A 25,043-nucleotide genomic window follows, 5' to 3' on the forward strand; every position below is an offset into this window, starting at 1 on the left:
TTTTCCAAACCGCCAACTCCTTCCAAAGGAGTAGACTCCGGGGAACCCATGCAAATAGGGGGTCTGAAAGGTCCTCTAACACAAAAGGAGTGGGAAAGGAGAAAACAGTTGCAATTATGCCTCTATTGCGGAAACTCAGGGCACTTTCTTCGAGACTGTCCGGTGAAACCTGCCAAGAAGGCAGTAGGAGCTGCAGTTACCAAAGTTACAAACTCTGAGCAGGGAAACGACCTCGCCCGACAAGAATAGAGGTCCTCTTGCCGAGCGTGAAAACCAGTTCCGTGACCTCGCATTTCGTGATACCTATGGTCCTCATTAGCCCTGATAATCCGGATCGATTACATGCAATTGAAGCTTACGTCGACAGCGGTGCCATCGGCAATTATGTGGATCATGAAATGGTTTTGAGGATGAATCTAACTCTTTGTCCCAAGGCTGTAAAGGACGTCATTACTACGGTGGATGGTACGGAGATAGCCTCCGGGCCAGTAACGCATACCACTCAAGAAGTGACGCTAGTAAGTCAAGATGGACACCATGAGAAGATCGTGTTCGATGTGATCAAGGCCCCTCAGTTTCAGATTATTCTAGGAATACCTTGGTTAGAGAAACACAATCCTCTGATCGATTGGCGAGCAAGAACGGTCCAGTTTCCAGAATGTGTCTCTACTTGTCACCCTCCACCTGGTGTTGCACTGGCAGCAATTTCTTCAGAGACTCCCCAGTTACCTCCCGAATACCTAGAATACCAAGATGTTTTCCGGAAGGATCAGGCTAAATCTCTACCTCCTCATAGGTCTTATCACTGCCAGATCGACCTGATACCTGGATCTACTCCTCCTTGTAGTAGAATTTATGCCCTCACCGAGCCTGAGAACCTTCACCTTCAACAATACCTGGATCAATACCTGGCAAATGGGTTTATTCGTCCTTCCAAGTCCCCTGCTTCTTCAGCTTTGTTCTTCGTTCCAAAAAAGGAAGGAGACCTTAGAACTTGTATAGATTATTGCTCCCTGAACCAGATCACCGTTAAGAATAGATATCCGTTACCTTTGATCCCTGAACTCCTGGACCAAGTCAGAAAAGCATGCATATATACAAAGCTGGATCTTAGAGGAGCTTACCACTTGGTACGAGTAAAAGAGGGCGATGAATGGAAGACGGCCTTCCGCACCAAGTATGGGCTATTTGAATATCAGGTCATGCCCTTCGGACTTTGTAATGCCCCGGCCGCCTTTCAATATTTCATGAACGATGTCCTCAGAGAGCTCATAGATGTGTGTGTTGTTGTTTACATTGACGACATCCTCGTTTATTCTTCATCGGAATCTGAACATCGGAAACACGTGAAAATGGTCCTCGAAAGATTGCGTCAACACAAACTTTTTGCTAAGTTGGAAAAATGTGTTTTCAACGTGACTGAAGTTGAATTCTTGGGATTCATATTATCACCTGGCGGAGTGCGTATGGATTCAAAGAAGGTCGATGCAGTTCTCAAATGGCCATCACCATCCTCCGTAAAAGGTGTGCAAAGCATGTTAGGCTTCGCTAACTTTTACCGCAGGTTTATCCCCGAATTCTCTCGAATAGTCCAGCCCATCACTGCCTTGTTAAAGAAAAACAAACGTTTTGAATGGTCTACCGAGGCGGAACAAGCTTTCCAGGATTTGAAGACTAAATTTATCTCTGCACCAATCTTAAAACACCCTCGCCCCGAACTCCCCTACATCGTGGAAACTGATGCTTCAAGCCTTGCCATGGGGGCAGTTCTATCACAAAAGGACCCGGTAACCAATCAGTTGCATCCCGTGGCATTTTGGTCCCGCAAATTCTCGCCTCCTGAAATCAATTACACGATTACTGACAAGGAACTTCTGGCTATCAAGTCTGCCTTTAAGGCTTGGCGGCATTATCTGCTGGGGGCCCGACACACCGTTACTGTGATTACGGATCACCGAAACCTGCAATATTTGAAAACCGCAAAAGCACAATCCTCTAGACAACTCCGTTGGGCATTATTCTTTGCCGAGTTTGACTTCATAATTACCTATCGACCTGGTACAAAAAACGGTAAAGCTGATGCCCTTTCTCGGATGGGAGTGGAAGAACACTTGATCAACCCTAAACCTGTACCAATCATTCCCGAACAAAGAATTCTGGGTGTAATCGCCACAGAATCCATAGAGGAAGGTAAGGATAAAGCCAGGCAACTTGTAACTCCAGCAGACATACAGAATTGGCATCTGCAGGGAAAGGACTTTGCAGTAAAGGACAACTTATTGTATTTCCAAGAACGATTATACCTACCCAGCACAGATTTACAGAAAAAAGTAATCTCTTGTTATCACGATTCTTTAATGGAAGGACATCCCGGTATGGCCAAGACCTCAGAAAAGATCAAGCGCTACTTCTGGTGGCCGTCTTGGAAAAAAGATATCAGAGACTTTATAATGTCCTGTGGAGTATGCGCCCAAAACAAGAGTCAAAAGGAAAGACCAGCAGGCCTCTTACGCCCTATTGACATCCCACCTCGCCCTTGGCATACGCTTTCTATGGACTTCATCACCGATCTACCTCCATGCTCCGGATACAATACGATTCTAGTAATCGTGGACTTATTCTCCAAGATGGCGCATTTCATTCCGCTCAAAGGCTTGCCAACAGCAGCAACTCTGGCCCGAGAATTTCTCGAAAACATCGTCCGACTGCACGGTTTTCCTTCGGTTCTAATTTCGGATCGAGGTAGTCAATTTATTTCTCATTTTTGGCGAAGTTGCTGTCGGTCGGCTCAAATTGATGTGAGACTATCGACCAGTCACCACCCTCAGACCGACGGACAAACCGAGAGGACCAATCAAACTCTGGAACAGTATTTACGCTGCATGCTGCAAAAAACTGAAAAAACTTGGAAAGACATCTTTTGGATAGCCGAATATGCCTACAATAACTCTGTCCATTCGGGAACTGGGAAAACCCCGTTTTTTCTTTTGTACGGCAGTCACCCTCGAACCTCGGAGTTGGATCCCCTCCAAGATCTTGAAACACCAGCAGTAGACTACCTGCATTCTACAATCACCCAAGCCTTTAAGGAAGCTGTTTCTCACCTTCAAAGGGCTAAAGAACAATACAAGAAAGGAGCAGATGAACATCGGAAGGAAGCCCCTCAATATCAAGTAGGGGATCAAGTCTGGTTATCCACCAAATATCTACCTCTAAAAGGGCCACGCACATTCAACCCAAGATACCTTGGTCCCTATTCCATCACTACCATAGTAAACCCAGTAGCGGTCAAGTTGGACTTGCCCCCGCACATGAAGATACATCCGGTCTTCCACGTCTCTCTATTAAAACCTGTGCAACCTCAAACCCGACTAACCAAATCTCCAAAACCTATCCTAGTTGATGGAGAACTCGAGTTTGAAGTCAAAAGCATTCTGGACTCCAAGATCTCCAAATCTAAACTATTCTACCTAATTGACTGGAAAGGCTACGGCCCCCAAGAGAGATCCTGGGAACATGCTGAATATGTCCACGCTCTTTGCCTAATCAAAAGATTTCACCGAACATTTCCTGACAAGCCAAAACCCCCGGAGAAGCCCGGTTTGGGAGGGGCCTTGAGGGGGGCTACTGTCATGATCTCTGCTTCCAAAAGGTCAGGGTTTTCCCAACTCCCTTGGAAGCAGATCCATAACCCAGGTTCCGAGTGCCAACCAGTCCCTATTGGGACCTTTTGGACCCAGTCCTGGCGCCAGTGGCACCAGGCTCATAAATATGCCCAGTCCCAGCGCTGGAAGCGCCGGGCTCATAATGCTTGGGTGGACTTACCTGCAGCAGACCATGCTGCTTACTTGCCTGCCAGTTGAGTCTCTGATCCTCTTCTGTTTGGAACTACTTTTCCTGTTGGGTGGGGCAGGAGCCACTCCCTAGATTCAGAACACTGGAACTCTTCTGGAAAGCAGGAACTCTTTTCTTACCTAGGCGTGGCTGTGGAAGGAGACACCTAGGAGGCTATTTAAACCACACCCGATGGATGAATCTTGCTTTGCGTTATTCTGCATCATCAGCAGCAGAACGCTCATCGTGTCTTCTGCATCTGATCCTGGGCCTAAGGAAAAAGGCTTACCATTCTGAATCCAGTCTTCAGCAACACCTATAAAGACAAGAAAGAACAGGTTAGCATTACGGTCTTCAGTGACAGCTCTTCACTTACCTGGTCCATCGGCTGTCACCAACGCCTCGCGCTGCATTCCGGCATCTGAAAGACAAAGGCTTACCTACTCTTCGTGCGCTCCGGAGGTCTTCACACTGCATTCCGGCATCTGAAAGACAAAAGCTTACCAACTCTACGCACGCTCCGGAGGCCTTCGGCGCTGCATCCCGCATCTGAAAGACAAAACAAGGTGCGTTTAAAGACATTGGGGAACTTTAATACTCACGTGCCATTACTCCTTTCCACATCTAACCCAGGGGGTATTCCGGCACCCTGCAGCCGCCCCGAACTTGTACCTGCAAAATAAAAAGACAGTTAGAGCGCATCGTGAAGCAGGCAACAAGCGCTTACTTACGTGCTTCCAGGCGCTTCTATTCATCACACGGGCTCCATCTTCAACTCACTTCAGCCCGCCATCCGCCATCGCCGGAACCCTGCAAAACAAGAGACATCATTACTAAAGACTTTAAAGACATTAGAATTACTCGAAACTTACCGTTCGTGCAGTAAACGACGGACAGCAGTCCTCTGAAGTCGAGAGGCCTGCTCCCCTTATCCAGTGAAGAAAATGGTTACAGCACCCTGCCTCGAGGCAGATGGAGAGCACGGCGTTCACTTACCTAAGGTGAGAGCGTTAACCTTTGGGGTTCTACAGGAGAAGAGAAAGGGAAGAAGAGAGAGACATTCAATAACCCAGTTCATTAATCCCAAATTTTCTATCTGCAGACATCTTACCCTTCGAGCCAGACATACAGTGCACAGAGGTCCAGCCCAAAGAGCCAGCCGTGTGTTACACATCACCTTTGAAGATACGGTATACGCCCAGTCAAGACCGGCGCCTCTACGGGAATCAGGTGAGCGTTACAGGCGGTGTCCGGCCAGTGGCGTATGCCAGCAAAGCACTGTCGGACACCGAACAACGGTACTCGCAGATTGAGCGCGAGGCGCTGGCCGTGCTGTGGGGATGCCGCCACTTCAGGCTCTATGTACTCGGACGCCCAGTGAAGGTGGTAACTGACCACAAGCCACTGCTACCCATCATGGCAGGGTCGTCATCCAAGCCGCCAGCACGAATTGAAAGGTGGATGTTGGCTCTCTTGGAGAATGGGGTGACTCTGGTATACCGACCGGGGGCAAATAATGCAGCTGACTACCTCTCCAGACACCCCGGGCACCCGGAGGAGGGGATCGAGACGCCTGTGAAGAAGAAGCCGAGGAGCATGTCCGAGTCGTGGTGGAAGCAGCCACGCCGAATGCCATGCCTCTTCAAGAGCTGGAGGCTGCGGCCGCACAGGATGAGTGTTTCAAGGTGCTGAGGCAGTCCATGCAGCAAGGATCCTGGAAGTCAGCACTCGAAGCCCTGGCTGGGCGCACTCAGGAGGCCCGGACTGGGTTGGAGCAACTATGGAAGGTCCGCGAAGAACTGTCATTCTCTACATCGGGCCTGTTGCTTCGGGGTGATCGGATTGTAGTTCCCCAGTCAAAGGTGGGCGACGTGATTGCACTGGCGCACCGGGATCATCAAGGGGCCGCCAAGACCAAGGCCCGTCTCCAGATGAAGGTGTGGTTCCCCGAGCTGGAACGCAAGGTGGACGACTTTGTGGCGGCCTGTGTCTGGTGTCAGGCAGCATCGCCTGTGCAGCGGGAGCCAGCCATCGAGGCAATGCCAAGGGGGACCCATCCATGGGAGGTGGTTCATGCCGACTTCGGGTCCACCACCATGGGCACCCACTTCTTGGTCTTGGTTGACGAGTACTCCAGGTACCTCGAGGTGGAGTTCGTGGAGTCCGTGGCGTTTGAGCACGTGGTTGTGGCGTGGAGAAGTTGTTTGCAGCTCATGGGTTTCCGCACACGCTGTACTCGGACAATGGTGCGCCATTCCAGGGTGAACGGTTTGCAGAACTAAAGGTGAGCTGTGGGGTGGTGCACCGGAAGATCACGCCTCTCTGGCCTCGAGCAAATGGGGAGGCAGAGCGTTTGATGAGGACTCTCAACAAGACCTTTAGAATCGGCCAAGGACAGGGACAGTCCCTACAGAGAGCCCTTTACCAATTCTTGAGGGTGTGCCGCACCACGCCCCATGCGTCCACGGGGGTGGCCCCGGCAGAGGAATTGTTCAGGAGGTGTCCTCGCGGTTTGTTGCCAGAGGTCAGAGAACGAGAGCCTGCGATAATTGATGACCAACGAGTCGAAATGGACCGGCGAGTGAGAATTGAGCAAGAAAACGTGCGGAGGGGGCTCCGCCCACAACAGCTGGAGCCGGGCGATGAGGTCCTCATCCGCAATCGACATCCGCATGGGAAGCTCTCCCTGCCGTACGAGCCTGAGCCGCTAGACGTGGTGGCTGTCAGGGGCTCTATGGTAACTGCGTCAGATGGCCGGTCGGAAGTGACTCGCAATGTAAGCTTCTTCAAGAAGATCAGGGATCCTAGAACTGACCCTCCTCCTGATCCGGACCTTGGGGGAGCCCCAGAGGACGAGGGAGACCAACCCTGCATGCCGGAGTCCCCAGCCCGGGGGCCGTCGGTGGACAGATCACCTGTGCCGGAGGCGAGCCGGAGGTACCCCCAGAGGGCTGGGCAAGGGAGACCTGCTCGCCTCACCGATTACGTGCTGGGACACTTGGCTGATGATCAGAAAGGTGACAACTGTTAACTAGGGGGACCCGGGTGGATGCTAATAAAGGGGTGTTCATGGCATCGGGGTTTGTGAGTTATTCTGTTTGCAGTGTTGTTTGGTTTGCAGTGTATAGTTGAATTGTGATCATTTGGTTCTCCCCGAAAAAGGAGGAGTGTGGCGCTGCCCGATGACGGGCGCGCACGCGACGGCGTGACATTGCACGCCGTCGCGTGCAGTACAAATAAACGGGGCGTTTCCCGGCCGCGGCAGTGCGACCGGGAAGCCCGAACCAAGACAGACGTGTGGTCTCCGTTGTTGGTGCCAGGGCTTACGGCAAGGCGCGCGGGGGGCGCCAGTCACCTCCAACACATGCCATTACGAGCAGACCGCAGCCCAGGCTTCCAGTACACAAGGTGACTCAGCAGGTAATCTGTTAAACTGCCACAGGGCTGCAGTGCCATTTTAGCTCCATTGTAACTCCAATAGGTGAAATTTAACAATAAATTATAACAAAAAAACTGAAGGGTTGAAGAAGAACAAACGTGCTGAAAGGTTGTTAAATGACATGAACACTGCCCGGCCCTCTGATATCCTGCGCCCAGGCAGTTCCTGACTACAGATTTCTCAGCCAAATCCCAGCCTCAGGGGCATCTCCAGTGGTGTTCATTCCATCCGGTAAAAACACCTTCAATATAACAGATTTTGTCAAAACAACTTTAACCCGCTCTCCTTGGCCAGGGATTTAGCTTGTCTGTAATACTGTATCTTCTCCAGAACTTCTTTTGGATAATCAGGATACATTGAAAATGGTATGCCCTCATAAAGTACACAACCCTTCTGTCTTGCAGCCCTTAAAATCCTTTCCTTGGTTTCAACTTTAGTGAGGACCAATAGGACTTGACAAGGTTGTTTTGCTTTTCACAGAGTGCACGGATATATTTCTATTTTTCTCCCCAGTACACTGGATGAAAAACTTTGAAAGCTGCAGGGCAAATATTCACACACACACACACTCAGCTAGGCTATAAAATGGCTTTTATAGGGGGCGTGGCCTGGAGCCGACTTGCCTGGAATGACTTCCTGAGTCCTCCCGTCCGGCCCAATGCGCCTTCTCACAAAGACCCCATTTCCAGCCCCCGTTTTCTCCCGAAACTGAAACCACCGGCGGGGGAACCTCTCCTGCTCCCACAGCCCGAGTGGGTCCCGGCTCCATTCTAAAACGGCCGCGGGAGACCCTTCGACAGCCCCGGGACCCACTCGGCGGTAAAATGGCCGCCGCAGCCTCGAGAGCGGGAGCCTTCCCAAGAGGGGGCGGAACGGACTTAGAAGCTGATCCGACTGGCATCCGCCCTTGGTGATTCGGAGCCTGCTGGCTCGTCGCACGCTGTGGAACCACACTGCCCACGGACCCATCCCTCAGCCTCCCCAACCGAGCACAGCCTGAAGCAGCGTTGCACCCAAGGAGGCGAAGGCGCCAAAGCGGACTCTCCCCTCGCCGGCCGGGACACGGCCGCTGGCCGCGATCTGTGCGGCCGAGCCCTGACTGGCGTGGAGGGGTTCGACCTGATACACGCCGAGCACACTCGACAAGCACAGACACCCTACAGGCTCCTGCTTGTTCCGGCGGACGCGGGAGTCCCAACAAGAATCCGCAACAGTGAAGCCCGACTGGCAAAGCGGCACCTTGAACAGAGGTACAATCAACTCCCCTCTCGCCCGCTGCCCGGTGCGCAGCCCCTATTCCTCCTGCGCCCAGAGTGAAGCGGTGCCGGCCCCACATACACAACCTGCCTCCACCCCTTCGGCCCGCCGCAGAAGTCCATCAGCCTTCCCCCGCGCCCCCGGATCTCGAGGGTTCGCAACTCGACCAGCCATCAAGCCCGCCAGGGGGGGGCCGCATTCCAAACCCATATCAGTACCACAGAGTATCCGGCTCCCGGGACCCCCGCACCCTGATTAGAAGACTAGATGAGTGGTGGTGCTCCCGTCGGTATTCTCGGATCACCACAGCACTACCCACCTGCTCCATCTCGGTGGCCCAGGGTCCCAGGGCTACTCCGACCTACTCCTCCTGCAGTCCCGGCAATCTCCGAGCCCGGCGGCCATCTTGAGGACCTCCGCCAAGGCCTGAGGCCCGCATCGGAGCAACGGGGCCCCCTGCCCCCCCTCCTTCTCCCAAAACAACAGCAGATCTCGCCTTGGCTCTCCTCCCCCCCGGCCACCACATCAATCACCCCCAGGCCAATTGCCATCTGACCCCCCCTCCTGGACCATCACTCTACAACCCTGCTGGGGCGGAGGCCCCCCAACACCTCCGCAGGTGGATCCTGGCCGCAGAAGATGCACGTGCCCACCACAACCGCATAACACCCCAGCACCGGGGCCGAGAGGTGAGGAGTCGGGGGGAGCACGGGAGGGCATTATTCATGCACCGGGGGTGCGGTGAAGCGAGACTTCACGAACTCGCGGCCCAGTCTATCTGAGAGCCCATATCACTAAAGCTTGGAGTCCCCAGCGCCGCCCCCAATCCGTTTGCTGCGCCTTTGCTGCTCCGGACCTCCTCCAGACCCGGATGCGCTTCCTCCTGGCTCAAATAAGCTTCCGTCGCTGGACTCAGAGGCCCGGTTCTAAAAGCTCCTGAACACCGCCCTGATCTCTCCACCTCGACATCACCGAGGCACCACCACTCAATCCCTCACTACAATGTCTAAAGGCGGGAAGCCACCTAAACAATCTGACATTATCACCCTCATGTCCTCCGCTGCTACCGAAAGAGCTAAGAAAGCCGACCCACCGGGGGATGCGATCAAAAACAGCACGCCACTACCCGTAGAAACAGACCCCATGGCGCCTCAAGCTGCAACCAAAGCTGACTTGCAAGACCTATTAGCAGCCCTAACCAAGGAAATCCAAAAAAGCTCTGAGGAAATCACTAAGAAAATAAACACTCTTGACAAGAGAATGGGGGAAGTGGAACATCGGACCGCCGAAATTGAATCCGAAATCTGTGACCATAGATTCGAAGATGAACATAACAAGGACCGGATAGCCGCCCTCGAAGCAAGATGTAACATACTTGATGCAAAACAGGAGGACTTGGAAAATCGATCAAGGAGGAACAACATTAGAGTCCGAGGTATTCCCACTACTATCCCGGAGCCAGAACTGAAATCCTACATATCGGATCTCTTTAGATTCATCATCACCCTCCCAGACACCTCCCCTCTAGAACTGGACCGGGTGCACAGAACCACGCCAAGGAAAACCTCTTCGCTCCCCCCGGATGTTTTGGCCAGAATTCACTTCTTTCAGATAAAAGAGGACATTATGCGAGAAGCAAGGCAAATGAAACAGATCACTTTCAGAGGGGCTACGATCTCCATCTACCAAGACCTAGCGAGCACAACATTACTGAAACGGAAAGCAATGCGGCCCCTCACAACATGGCTACAGGAAAAGAAAATCCCATACCACTGGGGATTTCCCACCTCAGTGAAATTTAGATGGGAAGGAACACAAAGACAAATACAATCCTTGAAAGAGGCGGAGAAACTAATGGGCATAACCAGCACCGTCCCCAGCTCCGAACAGGATGAACCTGCTCACCCTCCCCGTGACGACTCCCCAGGAGGGTCATGGTCCAAATCCAACAGACGGCGCAGACTCAGAGGCCCCCCGAAAAAAGATGGCGACAGGGGCTGAGCACACGGCCGCAATGCACCGGTCCACGAGGTGGTGGTTCTCTCAAACAGCGTTCTCCCAAGACCAAACGAGGCCCCCCTGTTAGCACCGCAAACAACTCTAGTGTACTTATACAGGGGTCTACCCTCCGACGAGCCCGCTTCCGGTTCGCCACGACGGCCCAGTTGGCCATATCGAGCGCATTGGTGCCACAAGTTCCCCAGTGGCAGTAGGTAGAAGTTCCATCTACCAGTCCTACGTTGGGAAAGAAGTGAATACACAGAAAGAAGTTCGGAAACTTACAAGAATGTTTTATTTAGCACGGTTACGCACCGTCCTCAGAGTCACTCTTGGACTCTGCAGCACAACATGCAGCAACATGCGAATACAAGCCCATAACCCTCTACACGCAACAGGCCTTATTCAAACCTTACAGACCAGCCCAGGGATAAACCCCACAACACAACAGCATCACCAAGCCGCCAAAAATGACTAACACAAGCGAGTTAAGGTTTCTCTCCTGGAACATACAGGGGATGAACTCACCAAGAAAACGCAAATCGGTAGAACACTGCCTGGATCAATTGGCCGGAGACATCATCCTACTGCAAGAAACACACCTGCTCACAGAAGATGAACGCCGCATAAAATTCAAAAAATACAAACAGTCATTCTTCGCCACGTCCGGCTCAAAGAAAAGGGGGGTGGCAATTCTACTTAGTGACAAAATTCCACTACTCAATATCACAATAAGAAGAGACCCAGAAGGCCGTTATTTGCTCCTCAAAGGCATCTTCGAAGAACTCCCCATCACCCTAGCCTCAATCTACAGCCCCAACACCGCCCAAAGCAAGTTCTTAAACGACATCCTACCAATAATACTATCATTCCGGGAAGGCCACCTATTCATCGGCGGAGACTTCAACGCCTTCCCCAACCCGCTATTAGACAAAACTCTCCCCGCCACGAATAACGATTATACACAGGCCTTAGCCTTACTTAAACTGTTCAGAGAAACAGAGACAGTAGATGCATGGAGAATACAAAAGGGCAACATAAGAGATTACACACATTTCTCCAACGTTCATAAGGGATACTCAAGAATTGACCTAATCCTGATCCCCGGCTGCCTCGTCCCATGCATCATCAACACGGACATCCACACTCGCATGATCTCCGACCACTCCCCGATATCAGTAAACATATCCATCTCAGGCCAGAAATTACCCCCTCAAAGATACTGGAAACTGAACGACTCACTCCTCCTGGACATTAGTATAAGGGCCGAAGTGGAGGAATCACTGATAAAATACTTCGAAGAGAACACCACACAATCATCCCCCATCAATATAATCTGGGACGCAATGAAAGCGGTGGTTAGGGGAGTGCTAATAGGGGCTGGAGCAGAGCAGCGAAGGATTTCAAACATAGCCTCCTCCAAGCTGGAGGAGGAAGCAACCCGCCTTGAATCCCAGCTAAAAACGCACTACTCAAGGAAATCCGAGCGAGCCCTGAGGAAGGCAAAAACAGCCTTGGAAATGCACTGCGCCGACCGGACAGCCAAGTCCTTAGCATACACAAAACAATTTTACTACGCTAAAGGAAACAAAGCGAATAGAATATTAGTACAGAAGCTAAGAGCTCTCCGCAGCCGGAACAATATTCTCAAATTACGAAGTGGAAATGGGAAACTACTCTTCTCCCCATCGGAGAAAATAAATGAACTACTGAGATACCATACCTCTATAATGTCCAGCGATCCGCTAAAACCAAAAGACCTACCAGAATACCTAAAGGCACTTCCGCCCCGCAACGCCGACCATCTGGAACACCTAGAGGCTCCCATCGGGGAAGAAGAAATCACCGAAGCCATCAAAGTCCTCAAACCTTCTGCTCCAGGCCCAGACGGCCTTACCGCAACCTTCTACAAAAAATTCGCCAGAGTCCTGGCCCCACAGCTGTCCACCTTGTTCAACTCCTTTCTGTCCACGAAAACCGTCACAAAATCCATGGCTGAATCAATCACGATCCTGCTCCACAAACCTGGAAAAGACCCCGAACTGCCTGACTCCTACCGGCCCATATCACTCCTGAATAACGACGGAAAAATCTTTGCCAAAGTGCTAGCCAGAAGACTGGGCCCGACCCTTCCAGACCTAATCAACCGCGACCAAACGGGATTCATCCCCGGCAGAGGGACCCATGATAACATACGCCGGGTCCTGAACCTAATTGAAAGCGCTCATAAACTCAAAACGAAAATGGCTGTAATCTCACTAGACGCCCACAAAGCCTTCGATCGAGTGGACTGGGGATATATTCGCGAGGTCCTCTATCGTTTTGGCTTCGGCCCCAACTTTACATCATGGGTCATGGCCAACTATCAAATCCCCACCACACAACTCCGAGTTAACGGAACGAGATCTGAACACATCCGCATCACGAGAGGCACTAGACAGGGCTGCCCGCTCTCACCCCTGGTCTTCGCCCTTTCCATGGAGCCCTTTGCCGCCAGAATCAGACGAAGTGAAACCATAAAAGGGATCCAGGTGGGAAAACAAGAATATAAAATCGCACTCTATGCCGACGACGTCATGCTCACCATGACAGACCTCCCAGCCTCATTAGGGTCCCTGTGGAAAGAGATCGAGACGTTTGGCTCCATGTCAGGATTTAAAGTCAACTTAACTAAATCCTCAGCACTACCCATCAATCTTTCTCACCTGGACGAGGTCACACTCGCACCACTTTCGCCGATTCCCTGGGCCAAAGACGCCATAGAATATCTCGGAGTCCAGATCACCGGAAATCCAACGTGCCTATACTCCAAAAACATCCCACAACTACTTAGCGCTCTGCAAAGCGACCTCAAAAGATGGAAACAACAAGAAATCTCTTGGTTCGGTCGAATATCAGCCGTGAAAATGAATCTAATACCCAGATGGCTATATCAATGTGCATCCCTACCAATACAAATTCCACCACCGGCCATACAAGCTCTACAGAAGAAGGTGATGGAGTTTGTCTGGGGTGGGAAGAAACCCAGAATCAACAAACGAATCATGTTGAAGAGCAAACCGCTGGGAGGAATGGGAGTCCCGGACCTTGCCGGCTACTCACTAGCGGCCCAACTATCGCATGCCTTCGCCTGGATGCAAGAAGCAGACCCCCCATTATGGCGCCAAATTGAAGAATCCTGGAGCCCGGTCCCACTACATGATCTCCCACACCTACCAACAACAAAAGCTCAGCCCAACTCGGGGCCACTATCGGCCACACTCACCACAATCCAAAGCTGGAAATCCGCAGCGCGGAAATGGGGTCTTCGTGGTCACCTAGGACCTATGTCTCCCATCTGGAACAACCCAGCCTTCTCCCCCGGAAACACACCCCGAAACTTCCACGCCTGGATAGCAGGGGGTTTAGCCAAAACCAGCGACTTTATAGAAGAGGGCTCCCCCATCACATTCGAAAGATGTAAAACAAAATTCAGAGAGGATGAACGAGAAAGATTCCGATACTCACAAATCAGGCACTGGATGTCCCACAAAGCGACCCGAGACAAATGCTCGAGAGAGCCAACAGCCATGGAACTCACCCTAACATCCCCGTCCAACAAAGGTAGAATATCCACCATATACCGTCTCCTAGACAGATCGGATCCAGCAAAGAAAGAAAGATACATGACGGAATGGGAAAAGGATATTGGCCGGGAAATAGCTGCGGAAAGCTGGGAGCAAATTTGGGCTAGACTCCATAAGAGCTCACAATGCGTCACAAATAAGGAAGGAGGCTACAAACTATGCTACAGATACTATGTCACCCCCACCCAAATCAATAAATCCAATCCAGACTTCTCCGCCTCATGCTGGCGGGGCTGCCAAACCGCGGGATCCCTCTACCACTTAGTATGGACATGCCCAAAGGCAGAAGCATATTGGAAGGAAGTGCTGAAGCACATTAAAGAAATCACTGGCCTCTCAATCCCATGGGACCCAGGAATTATCCTTTTGGGCGAAACCGGCAATGGAGCGTTCCCAATCTCAGGCCTTATCTCCCGCCTTTGCACCCACCTACTCCTGGCCGCAAAGATCGCAATGGCTCGATTGTGGAAAGACAGAAATGGCCCCTCAATCGCCCTATGGTGGGCTAAATGCTGGGAGATTGCAGTTGCAGAAAAAATCACTGCTATTCGCACCGACTCCTTAAACAGAACCATGAATATATGGGACCCATTCTTCGACTATGCGACCAAATATCCAACCCTCACCAGGAGGCCGCCACTCACCAGATGGCTCCAATGCAGTCCCATCTACTAACTAATAACGACCGTCCATTCCCCGAACACTCCAGCAAATAAGAGCACACTTAACCAGAAAGGCTCCGCCCAACCGCCATTCCGAGGAGCAACCACCTTCCCCCTTCTTTACAATCTACAATAGACTATAAAGGATCTAACTAAAGCTTGTATCGACAGATGTTGCGCTGCTACATGTAATCACTCCATCTTGTAAAACCAATAAAATGTTTTTTTGAAAAATAAAAATGGCTTTTATACAGCCTCTTTATTCACCAAAAGCATACATAATGGAATAAATGCAGCAAGAATAATAAATGAATAAAAGAAATCTAGATAAAATACATCACCTTTGACACAGCTGCAAGGCACACACTCATCTCGCCAGCAGTCCCTGAAAAGCTCCCAAACAGTCAGGCAGAGAGATCTTGGCATCAACGGCTTGAAGCAACCATCCTTCAGTGAAGCTTTCTGTCTGACTGCTCCGGTGCCCCACATTTTAAGCCATCCACAAATCCATGATGGCATTTTCCAGAACATTCTGGCTTTCCAAGTCTCTACCTGTTGCCAGTCCTCATGGGCCCCCGGCCGGAGTTCCCCACAGTAATCTCAAGAGGCAAAACATTTCCTGTTCTCAAGGAAGCAGCAAAAACAACTGCATAACTTCTCTTTGGCTTTAGCAAATTTCATGATAATGTTATCAAGCACCAGCCGGCACCTGGCTCATTCTAGCCTATGCGTGCATCTTCTTTCCAACGTGTCCTTAGGACAATGCAAAATGACATAAACAATAGGCACAGCTGAAATCTTGTTTACCAGTGGAATGATACAAGAAGCTTCCACTGAGGCCTTGAACCACAGTTCACAAATGTCACTTTTCTCTTATTCAACTTTCTTTCCTTATCGTAGTTTCCTTTGATCTCTGCTTGCCATATCTTTCAAAAGCCAAAACATTTCACAGAGACTTTCGAATGCGCAACTTCATCTCGCAGGACCACTCTGCTACTTTGTATCCTTGCCTTTGAACAATTGTTCTCTTCATTCTTGTTTTATTGGCACACGCACAACCTCCAACTTTCAAATTATAGTCACTTTCCCTTTAACATGAACCAGACTTTTGTTTCCCTCGATAACTCATCTGCTATGTTAATTGGATTTCTTTCCTGCAGCTCAAGGCCATTACCAACACCTCTCCTGCTCCTCCCCAAATCCGCTGTTCACCCGGGAGGGTCACAGGCTGCTTTCTGGCAACTTGAAGGTTTATTTCCTCTGCTGCCTCGGCTTTGCTTTTCGAATGCTCATGGCCTCCCGAAAGCATGGAATTCTTGCCTGGCTTTCTCTTGATCCTCTCAACTGTCTATCAGCCTGTTAACTTTCCACCTTCCACAGCCTGGTTAGCATCAGCCTCGGAAGAGCTGTTCCTTCTTGTACCCAGCCTAGCTCAAAGTGTGCCTGTGCATGAAACCTTTTATCTTCACAGGGAGTGTTAATAAGTGGCAGGTGTACATTGTTAGAGCTATGTGCCTGACTCTGCCTGGCCTTGTTAGCAGAACAGGGCCAATGCAAGTCATTGGAGGTAATCCTTCTAACCTCATTCCGCATCTTCCTTGGTGCAGTACTTTTGTTAAGGTAAAGTGGGGAGGTATTATGGGAGTTGTAGTTTCCCATAAAATAAGCAGGGATAGGGGTTAGATGGGTTGTGGAAAAAGGGGGATACCATGTCTCACCATTGGGTGCTTCTCCCCACTCCCTGAGGACCCTCTACCCAGGTGATCCTCCCTCGCGTGTTCACCCCCAGGGTTGGGATCTAAAAGAGATGGCCTTTCCTGGCCACGTGAGTACGAGATCCCTGGGGACTACGTTGTGAAATACCCTCTGGTTTTTCACAGATACCCGATATGATTTCTCTTTTCTACACTGAACACTGCATGATTTTTCATCAAAGTAACATTTGGGATGATAAGCATTCTAAGTCACGTAATAAAATGGATTCAACTTCTTCCAAAATACATTTTAAAACTCCCACACACTTAATATGTACATTATCCTGTTTAACGATGACATGATTAGGAAATCCAACCAACTCTACATTGTGAGAAACCTGAGGGATTTCTCCCTTATGGACCTCAGGGATTCTTTGTTCAGGTGGCCAGGGCACGCCCATTGCCTTTGGAACCAGACCCTGGTGGTGGATCAGTGCAGTAGGATCACCTGTGCCAATGTGCCATGGATTCCTATGGGCAGTCTCCATCTTGTCCCATTAACGAGGACAGGCAGAGTCAGGCCTCCCTTTTAAACCACCCACACCTGACTCCAATTAACACTCCCTGTCAGTATAAAAGGTGGAGCACTGAGACACATTTTGAGTGGGCTGGGGATGCAGTGTGGACCAGAGGAGCTGAAGAGCAGAGGAGAGTGCTTAAAAAACCCCAGAGAGTCTGGAAGGGAGCTGAGGGCCAAGACGCTGATTCTGTGTTGTTGAAGGGCTGCAGCAGGGCTGAGGAGCCGTGTCTTCCAAGAGCCAGAGAGGGCAGATCATGTCCTGCTGACTTTGTCCACAGAAGTACTCGTTTCCCCTGGGCATATGAAGGGAATTCCAGGTATCTGAGGGGCAGGTGGGAAGACCCGGGCTTCGACTGGGACATCTCCAGAGAAGTTGCTCGCCAGAGCCGCGCTAACTGGGTGAGACTCATGGCAAGAGAGAGGAAATCCCGGTCAGCGTCTGTGTGGCTGGAGCAGGAACCTTAGCACTGAATTTGAGAAAGAAAGCAGGAAATAAAAAAGGCCCATGAAAGGCATTATGGGACTAAAAGTTATTTTTGAAATGACGTGAAATTGTAATTGGATCCGATCCGAATTAGGCAAGCCAAAAGTAAATAGAGTGCAAGCGGCACGACAAAAGCAAAGAGAATGAAAGCTGCTAAAGGGAGCCTGTAAAGTGAAAGCAACTATAGAATACAGTAACAGAGTGGTCTGGCGGAAAATGAAAGTACGCCCATTCGAAAGACTCTGTGCACTGTGTTTTGCCCCGAATGAGGGAAGACTAAAGGAATTGAATTGTGATAATCTTTTGCGAACCAAACAGGCTCGAGACCGACAGAGGGAAGCCTACATGAGAATTGTGTTTGAAGAAGGTATATGAAAACTGTGTTTGATTCTGACAAACGTTGCAAGACTTTGCAATCTCTGCAAGGCCAGACTTGGGTAATGAAAACCCAAGGGGTCGGTTGTGAAGAAGGGTACAGAAACTGTGGATAAAGTATTGAGACAAAGGAAACCCAAAAGTGAGCCTTTTTTGTTAAAGCCAAGGCTGAAGAGACCCTGAAAGATTGGGCAAACCTTTGAATCTGGTCAAATATTTGAAACTGTGTGAAAAGCATAAAGCATAGCAAATGCTAAAGAATAAAGCTAGGGCAAGGGAACCCAGAGAAAGTAAATTGAAATGGCTTGAGCCTGAGAGAGGGGAACCAAGAAAGAAGTTTGAAGTGAGAGGCTGGGGCCCGGTTGAGGGGGCCTATAGAGACTTAAAATTACATTTTTCTTTGGAACTTTTGTGTTTGTGCCAAAAAGCCTGGAACTTTTATGCTCATGTTGAAAAGCTTGGAACTTTTGTGTTGGTGCTGTAAAACGCGGGGCATTGACCTGGACTTGGGGCAAAGGGAGACCCGAGAGGTCAAACTCAAAGACAGAGTACGTGAATACCAAGCAGGCTCTGGAGGGCCAAGCCAGCTAGACCAGGTGTACTCGCATAGCAGAGTGTGTCCATACGTCAAATGCTCCACCCCACCCACCTGCTATACAACGTGTGTAAACTACTTTATATGCCATTTTGACATCCTTTTGTTTCCCACTGATTTTCGGTTTGCATTGCATTTCCCTATTTCACTTGTATGGTATTAAAGTGAGGGCAGGCAATAGGTGTTCTAGTTTAATTGCTATTGTTTTGGACCTACGACAGACTAGGATTTTTTTCTTTTTATTTAGATGGTAGAGTGTACTTCCCTCTTTAGAGTTAGGGCAAGACAGGAGTTCTCCCAACCCTTTTGAAATAAATAAAAGTGGTTATTGGTATCTTTTGTGTCCTTGTTCTTCTTGTGATACCATGCTTGCCTCACAATATCTTCTGATGTAAGAACTGTTAAATTGATAACTCTTTAACTTTGCAAAATTTGCAAAATGCAGTCCTTATTCAACTGAATGTATAAAGAGGAATCAAAAATATTCTCCATAAAAATGATCAAAGGTTCATCTGGGGCTCAGATTGTGCTAACACATTTATTTTCCCCTCTGTATTAAACATATATGTGGCTTCACGATGTAAGTAGCAGTCCCAAAGATAGTTACAATACATTTTCATTATCCCTTTGTTCATCAAACTCCACCAACTGGGCCACCCTCAGCTCATTATTACCAGAGGATAGCCTAACATCAGAAACTGAATTCCCCTTATCCTTAGTGAATTGTGGCCTTTTATTACTGTGTTGAAATCCCATATATTTTGGAACAGCCCTCCCCACAAGAATTACAAACATCACCAGAGAATGTATTTGTTTATCATACATTATCTTAATATCTTGCATACAGTCTGCTGGCATTTTCATGTTTTTTCTTGCACCCCATCAAAATGTCTTTGTATTTGTTTAAACTGACCTTCCATATTCTCCACTGGGGTGAATTTTTCAGAATCACTCATCAATGTGTTTTCCTTATTTTTCTTCCTCTGTGTTAAACTTACACCTTAAGGTTTAGTTCTCTGGCCAACTCTTGTGCTCTTTTGACCCGTGGTTTGTCTGTTTCCTTCTTTTAATGAGAAACTCCCAAATGCTGTAAGACTCTAGACGTGTGAAGGGAAATATCTGCATCAACCTCCATAGGGTGGAGTCAAACCTGTTTAGAGGGCTCCCCTGTTTTGGCTTAGTCAGAAGTTGCATGTTGCAGATCCATGACAGAGGCTTCCGACTTTGCCCTTTTCTCATTATCTGTGACAGAGACTTTAGTAGGGGCGGGGTGAACCAGAGAAACTAGGAAGCTAATAATGCAATTCTCCACGAGCACAGAATGAAAGATGGAGGCTATTGTGAAAAATCTTCCCAATGTACCTTAAGAGGTAATGACGTATTGTCATTTTAATGTCCCTAAATCTCTTGCTAGATCTCAAGTTGTAATCCTTAATGTTGTAACATCTGAGCAAACTTTACCAAATGATAGATCCTTTTTTGTATCTCAAACTAAACGCCTTCCTGAAACCCGAGGGTACACTGTAAAGGAATATGGAAATGCTGTCTTCAATAAACTAGCTTCTTCTGTAAAGGCTAATCTTCATAGCCCCTCTCTTAATAACTTTAAGGGAATTAAACCTACCCTTAAAAATATTTCAGGTACGCTAAAACGCTAAACCTGTGGAAAGCAACTACAAGTCCCAGAATCCTAGAGAGACTGAGACAAGGAAGAGGGCTGAGGAGACATGCAGTTGTCAAAGTCAGGCAATTAAGCCTAGTAGCCATTGCAGTGGTCAGGCAATTGAGGCTAATAGCCCAAACCTGAAAATGATCACTGAACCTCAGAGGGATAGAAGGCATCCTCAGGGAGAGAAAGTAGGAAGGAGTGGAAGGAGCTGGAATGTTGGCTAGAGTGCAGGCTGTGCCAGTGGAAACAGAAGGAAGTGTGAAAAACCTGACGTGTCTCCTTAACTAGTCCCCGGGGATCTGTCATCCAGGTGGCCAGGATACAGCCATCGTTATCGGATTCAGTTCCTGGGGGTGGACCAGTGAGGGAGGATCACCTGGATGGGGGCCCTCGGAGAGTGGAAGTGGGACACCGACGGGTGAGACGTGGTATCTCCCTTCTTCCAACACCTTTTCCCCTTCCTACCATATAGGATATTAAGAAACACTGCCCCCCCCTGCCTTTTTCTGCACAAACACTTTCACCCATCGCAAAAGACGACAAACACCAAAGCCATTTACCTTACATGTCCCAACACCAGCGTCAGGCAATTGACCAAAATCATGCACACCTGAGGGCCCTTTCCCTTCCCCACAGGGATAAAAGGTGGAGCATGAGAGCATAATACGAGCAAGGCAGACCGGCCGACGAGAGAGCTAACTCAGCACGGCAGTTCAAGAGGAGGAGAAAGATGGCGCAAACCGAGAGGGTAACAAGGAGAGAAGCGACCTTGCCCTTTCCAAGCAAGGCCCATGAAACTTCCACAGAACGCTAGAATTGTGATTTGCTGTTTTGTAATACCTTTATAGACTGTTATGTTTTTTGATAAATTTGTATGAGCCAATGGATACATAAAAAATGTAATACTAAATATTATGACCAGCTGATCCTTCTATATCAATCCACATAGGTTCTTTTGTTTTGATAGGGATTTTGTATCTAGGGGTGACATATGTGGTGCATGATTAAAAGTCCCTGGTATCTCCTTGAGTACCGATATGATGCCTTTTCACCCCTGAAGCCCCTTCTTCCGGGCACAGATCCCTTTTGACCATCAGCCTCCCTCCATCGGGTTCAATATGTCTTTTCTTGCATTCACAAGTTTTAATGTCTTTTTAAACAGTTCACTGTGGACATCCCACTTCTGGGTTCACTCTTGTCAACACACTGTGTATTGGGAATGAGACTTTGCCCCCTGTTCATCGGCATCCCTCCATCGGGTTTACTCTTGCCAACTTTTGCAATTCACATAATGCGGCATTCACTTCCCTTAACTTCATCTTTACTTGCCGGTCAAAGACTTTCGACTGTATGAGGATTTTGCTAGACCCCCATATGACCACTTCGACCGAATTCTCTTGCGCCGTGCCCAAGGCCTTCTGGTAATGGTAGTTTCAACCATAGGGTATTTGCCCAGAGGTTCTCAAGCAAGCACCTCCGCGGTGCCCGACTCCCCTGGCTTTCCCCTCTCGTATGGAAATAACAGTTCTTTGTACTTTTCTTCAATTAAATGGTTTTGCTACTTTTGTTCAAACACAGTTCGGTTTCTCATCGATTCTCCCCTCGACTCACCAGCTGTGATGAACCGCTCAGCTTTGCTTTTCTTGTTTCTGGAGTCAAGGCCGGTACGAGTGCCAGGCTATTATTGAAGTCAATGTAAAAAGGACGAGTATACTCGTCCTAGGCACTTAAAGGGTTAAAAACTGGACTCATTCCTAAAATCAAAAATTTGATAAAAGTGCGAATTGCTACAATCCACAATTGCCATTTCTCCAACAAGATGGTTGACAGTAACATATTGTTGCACATATTATTTCTGCAGACCTAGGAAGTGATGCGAGCACAGTCAAGGGAAGCGTCACCAAAGGTTGTGGGGCTGATGTAATGAGCCCTTTGTAAAGAAGACTCGTACCAGCTAATTTTGGACAGTTGTTTTAGTTAATGGATATACAGGGTGACTAAATAGACCCATAGCAGAAGTTGGAGATATGGTGGTTATTTTTAAGTGTTGCCAAAAAGTATCACAATACAATATGTTAAGGCTCCTAGCAGCATAGTCAATTCCATACTGAAGGTGGACTGTATAACATAGTCTGTATGTGAGGTTGGGAAACAAACAGCAGCCCCTGAGGAAGTTCTATGGATAGGTGCCAAGGTGTAAGAGAACGCAACATGTCGGGCTATTGTTGTGGGATATATAGACACACAGTACACTGGTAAAAGTAGGGTGTCATATATGTTTTTGTTTGATTGACACTTAGAGTTTGGATTAAGTACTAAATTGGAGAAATGGTAATTGTGGTTTGTAGCACTTTGCACTTTTAGCAAATTTTGGATTTTAGGAACCGGAATGAGTGCAGTTTTAAAGATATTAATTGTGATTTGCTGTTTTGTAACACCTTTACACAGTGTTATGTGTGTTGATGAATTTGTATGAGCCAATGGATACATAAAAAATTCAATACTAAATGTTATGACCACCTGATCCTTCTATCACAGTCCACATAGGTTCTTTTGTTTTTGTAGTGAAAAGGCATCACCCAAGGTGCAAGCAGAAATGAACTTTTGTTTATACTTGAACACATCAGATCCTTGGAGGCATGATACTTTTTGTAGAAAAGAGACTTAACCACAGAAGGTCCAGATACCTGAGAGCGGAACCTTTAGCTTGTGCTGGTAAAGGTGAGAATGTGCTGAGCTTCGGAGTGCTACCTTGTCCCGTGCTCAAAACGTGGGGAAGGGAGACCCCAACTACTGCATCCTGACTTAATATTTGTAAACACTTCTTTCTTTCTTGTGAATCCTATCCCACACTCTTTTTGGTATTTAGTTGTAAGGATTGGCAATAGGTTTTTTAGTACAGGACCTTTTTATTTTACAAGACGCCACTAGTACTGCTTTAATTTTAATTTGATGGCTGTAGCTTGTTCCCATTTTAGCTTTAGGTTTAAATTAGGGTTTTCCCAGCCTGAATATTCAGTTTAATAAACACCCTTGGACTATGATCACTTGAGTCTGTCTTTACTGTTGCCACCATGAGTTCCTTACAGAAGACACAAGGCTGGCAAACCAAGTAGAATTGGGAGAACCCGAGGGACGCCAGAATGAAGAGACAGCAGATTTCACTTGAACTCTATGCTTTTCTACTATGGGAATACAATTTCACAAACACCTTTAAAACTTGAAAATTACATCAAAGAGTGATTGTGGGTGCCTAATTGTGGTTTCTCCTGGAAGACTTAACTTTATATACTTTGCATAAAAGTGACATACCTTTCATTCACATGAGTACACAAGACTGGAAAAGAGAACAAGCATTGCCTAAAGCCAAGAGGTACCCTATATTAATTGTGAAGCAGAACCTTTCGCAGAGTTTAAAGCAATCCAGCCATACTGTGAAGTTATTAACAGATGTGTAGAGAAGGAGCCAAGTACCCCGACCAAAAGCTCTGCCCCCATATGCCCGGAACCAGAATGTGAGACACGTGCAGTACCAGTGAGAATGCCTGGAACCATGGAAGTAAGGTATCCACTAAGGAAACCATATATGCATTCACAAAAATATGATGGCCATTTGAAGGAAATCCGGAAGAAGTGTGAAAATGAGGGAAAGAGAAGACTGGTGACATCATGGTAAGCAGAGCTGACACACCCAGAAAAGAGGCAAGAGGCTGAAGAACATAGACATTCTATAGGGTCTAAGGAGGAGGTGTTAAAGGGTCAGGAGCTGAAAGCCCGAATGGTGAGTAGATTGAGAGAGGTGGCAAACAATGAATGAGCATTGATTGGGGAAAGTGATAACGGGGAAAGAGTAACCGAGGGTTGGTTGGGTATTTGGTTTAATGGCAAAGAGCGTCAAATAAAAGTATTTAGTTGTGGACGAGGTGCGATCCACAAGATAAGTCCATTTTAATCCTACGTCAAGCAACGTCTAGCAGAAGTTATTTTAAAGTCCAAGTGGACATAAATAGGCTATGACCGATCAAGGATTGCTAAAGAGAATAACTTACACTCCGATCGGAGTAATTTTAGGGGCGGAGAATAGCCACGAGGAGCGTTAGCTGAGATTTATGTTGGGGCCGGTCAGTTTGTCTGTTTGTATATTATATGTGTTATATGTGGTAAAGAAATGATGAAATAGCGAAGAACGAAAAGTAATAGATTGTGGTAGAAGGCTGAAAATTGATTATTTATTTAATTAACTGATGGTGTTGGTTGAATAGATAGATTGAAATAAAGTGAGATATAGAGGTTTGGAGCTGCAACGATTGGTGCGCACTCATATTGTATTATTTTTCTGAAAAAGTATTTCTCTGTGTAAAAGAACAGTAAGTATTGACAGTCCATTGTGACTAGTCATGATGGAAGATGTTTGTCCGTTTATACATCTGTGCAAACAGTTGCCAAAACACGCCCCCAAGCTTAAGCAATACAGTGCAGAATAGGTTAAGGGTATGACAGATAAAATGTTCATGTCCTGGCCACTAGGGGGATCGATGTCAAAAGCAGTTTCGCAACACATGACAACATACTTGCACGCAGCGTACACGGGGAAAAAGCTAGAAAAGAGGTTAGCTAGCCTAGAGCTTTGGAAGATGTACCAGGAGGAAAGGGAAGACCCGCCTCCTGAAGACTGGAGGCTTAACCAGTGCAAAGAGGGGGGTGTCGAGCCTTCTGCTCCCCCTACCGTGCCTGAAGTAAATGGCGATAGTATGAAAGATGAAGGATTATATCCATTAAGAGATCTTAAGGCAGTGACAGTCATCCGATACATGAGCTGCCCACGTATTG

This window comes from Ambystoma mexicanum, chromosome 8 (assembly GCF_040938575.1).
Source record: "Ambystoma mexicanum isolate Mex_15411 chromosome 8, UKY_AmexF1_1, whole genome shotgun sequence".
Lineage (NCBI taxonomy): Eukaryota > Metazoa > Chordata > Amphibia > Caudata > Ambystomatidae > Ambystoma > Ambystoma mexicanum.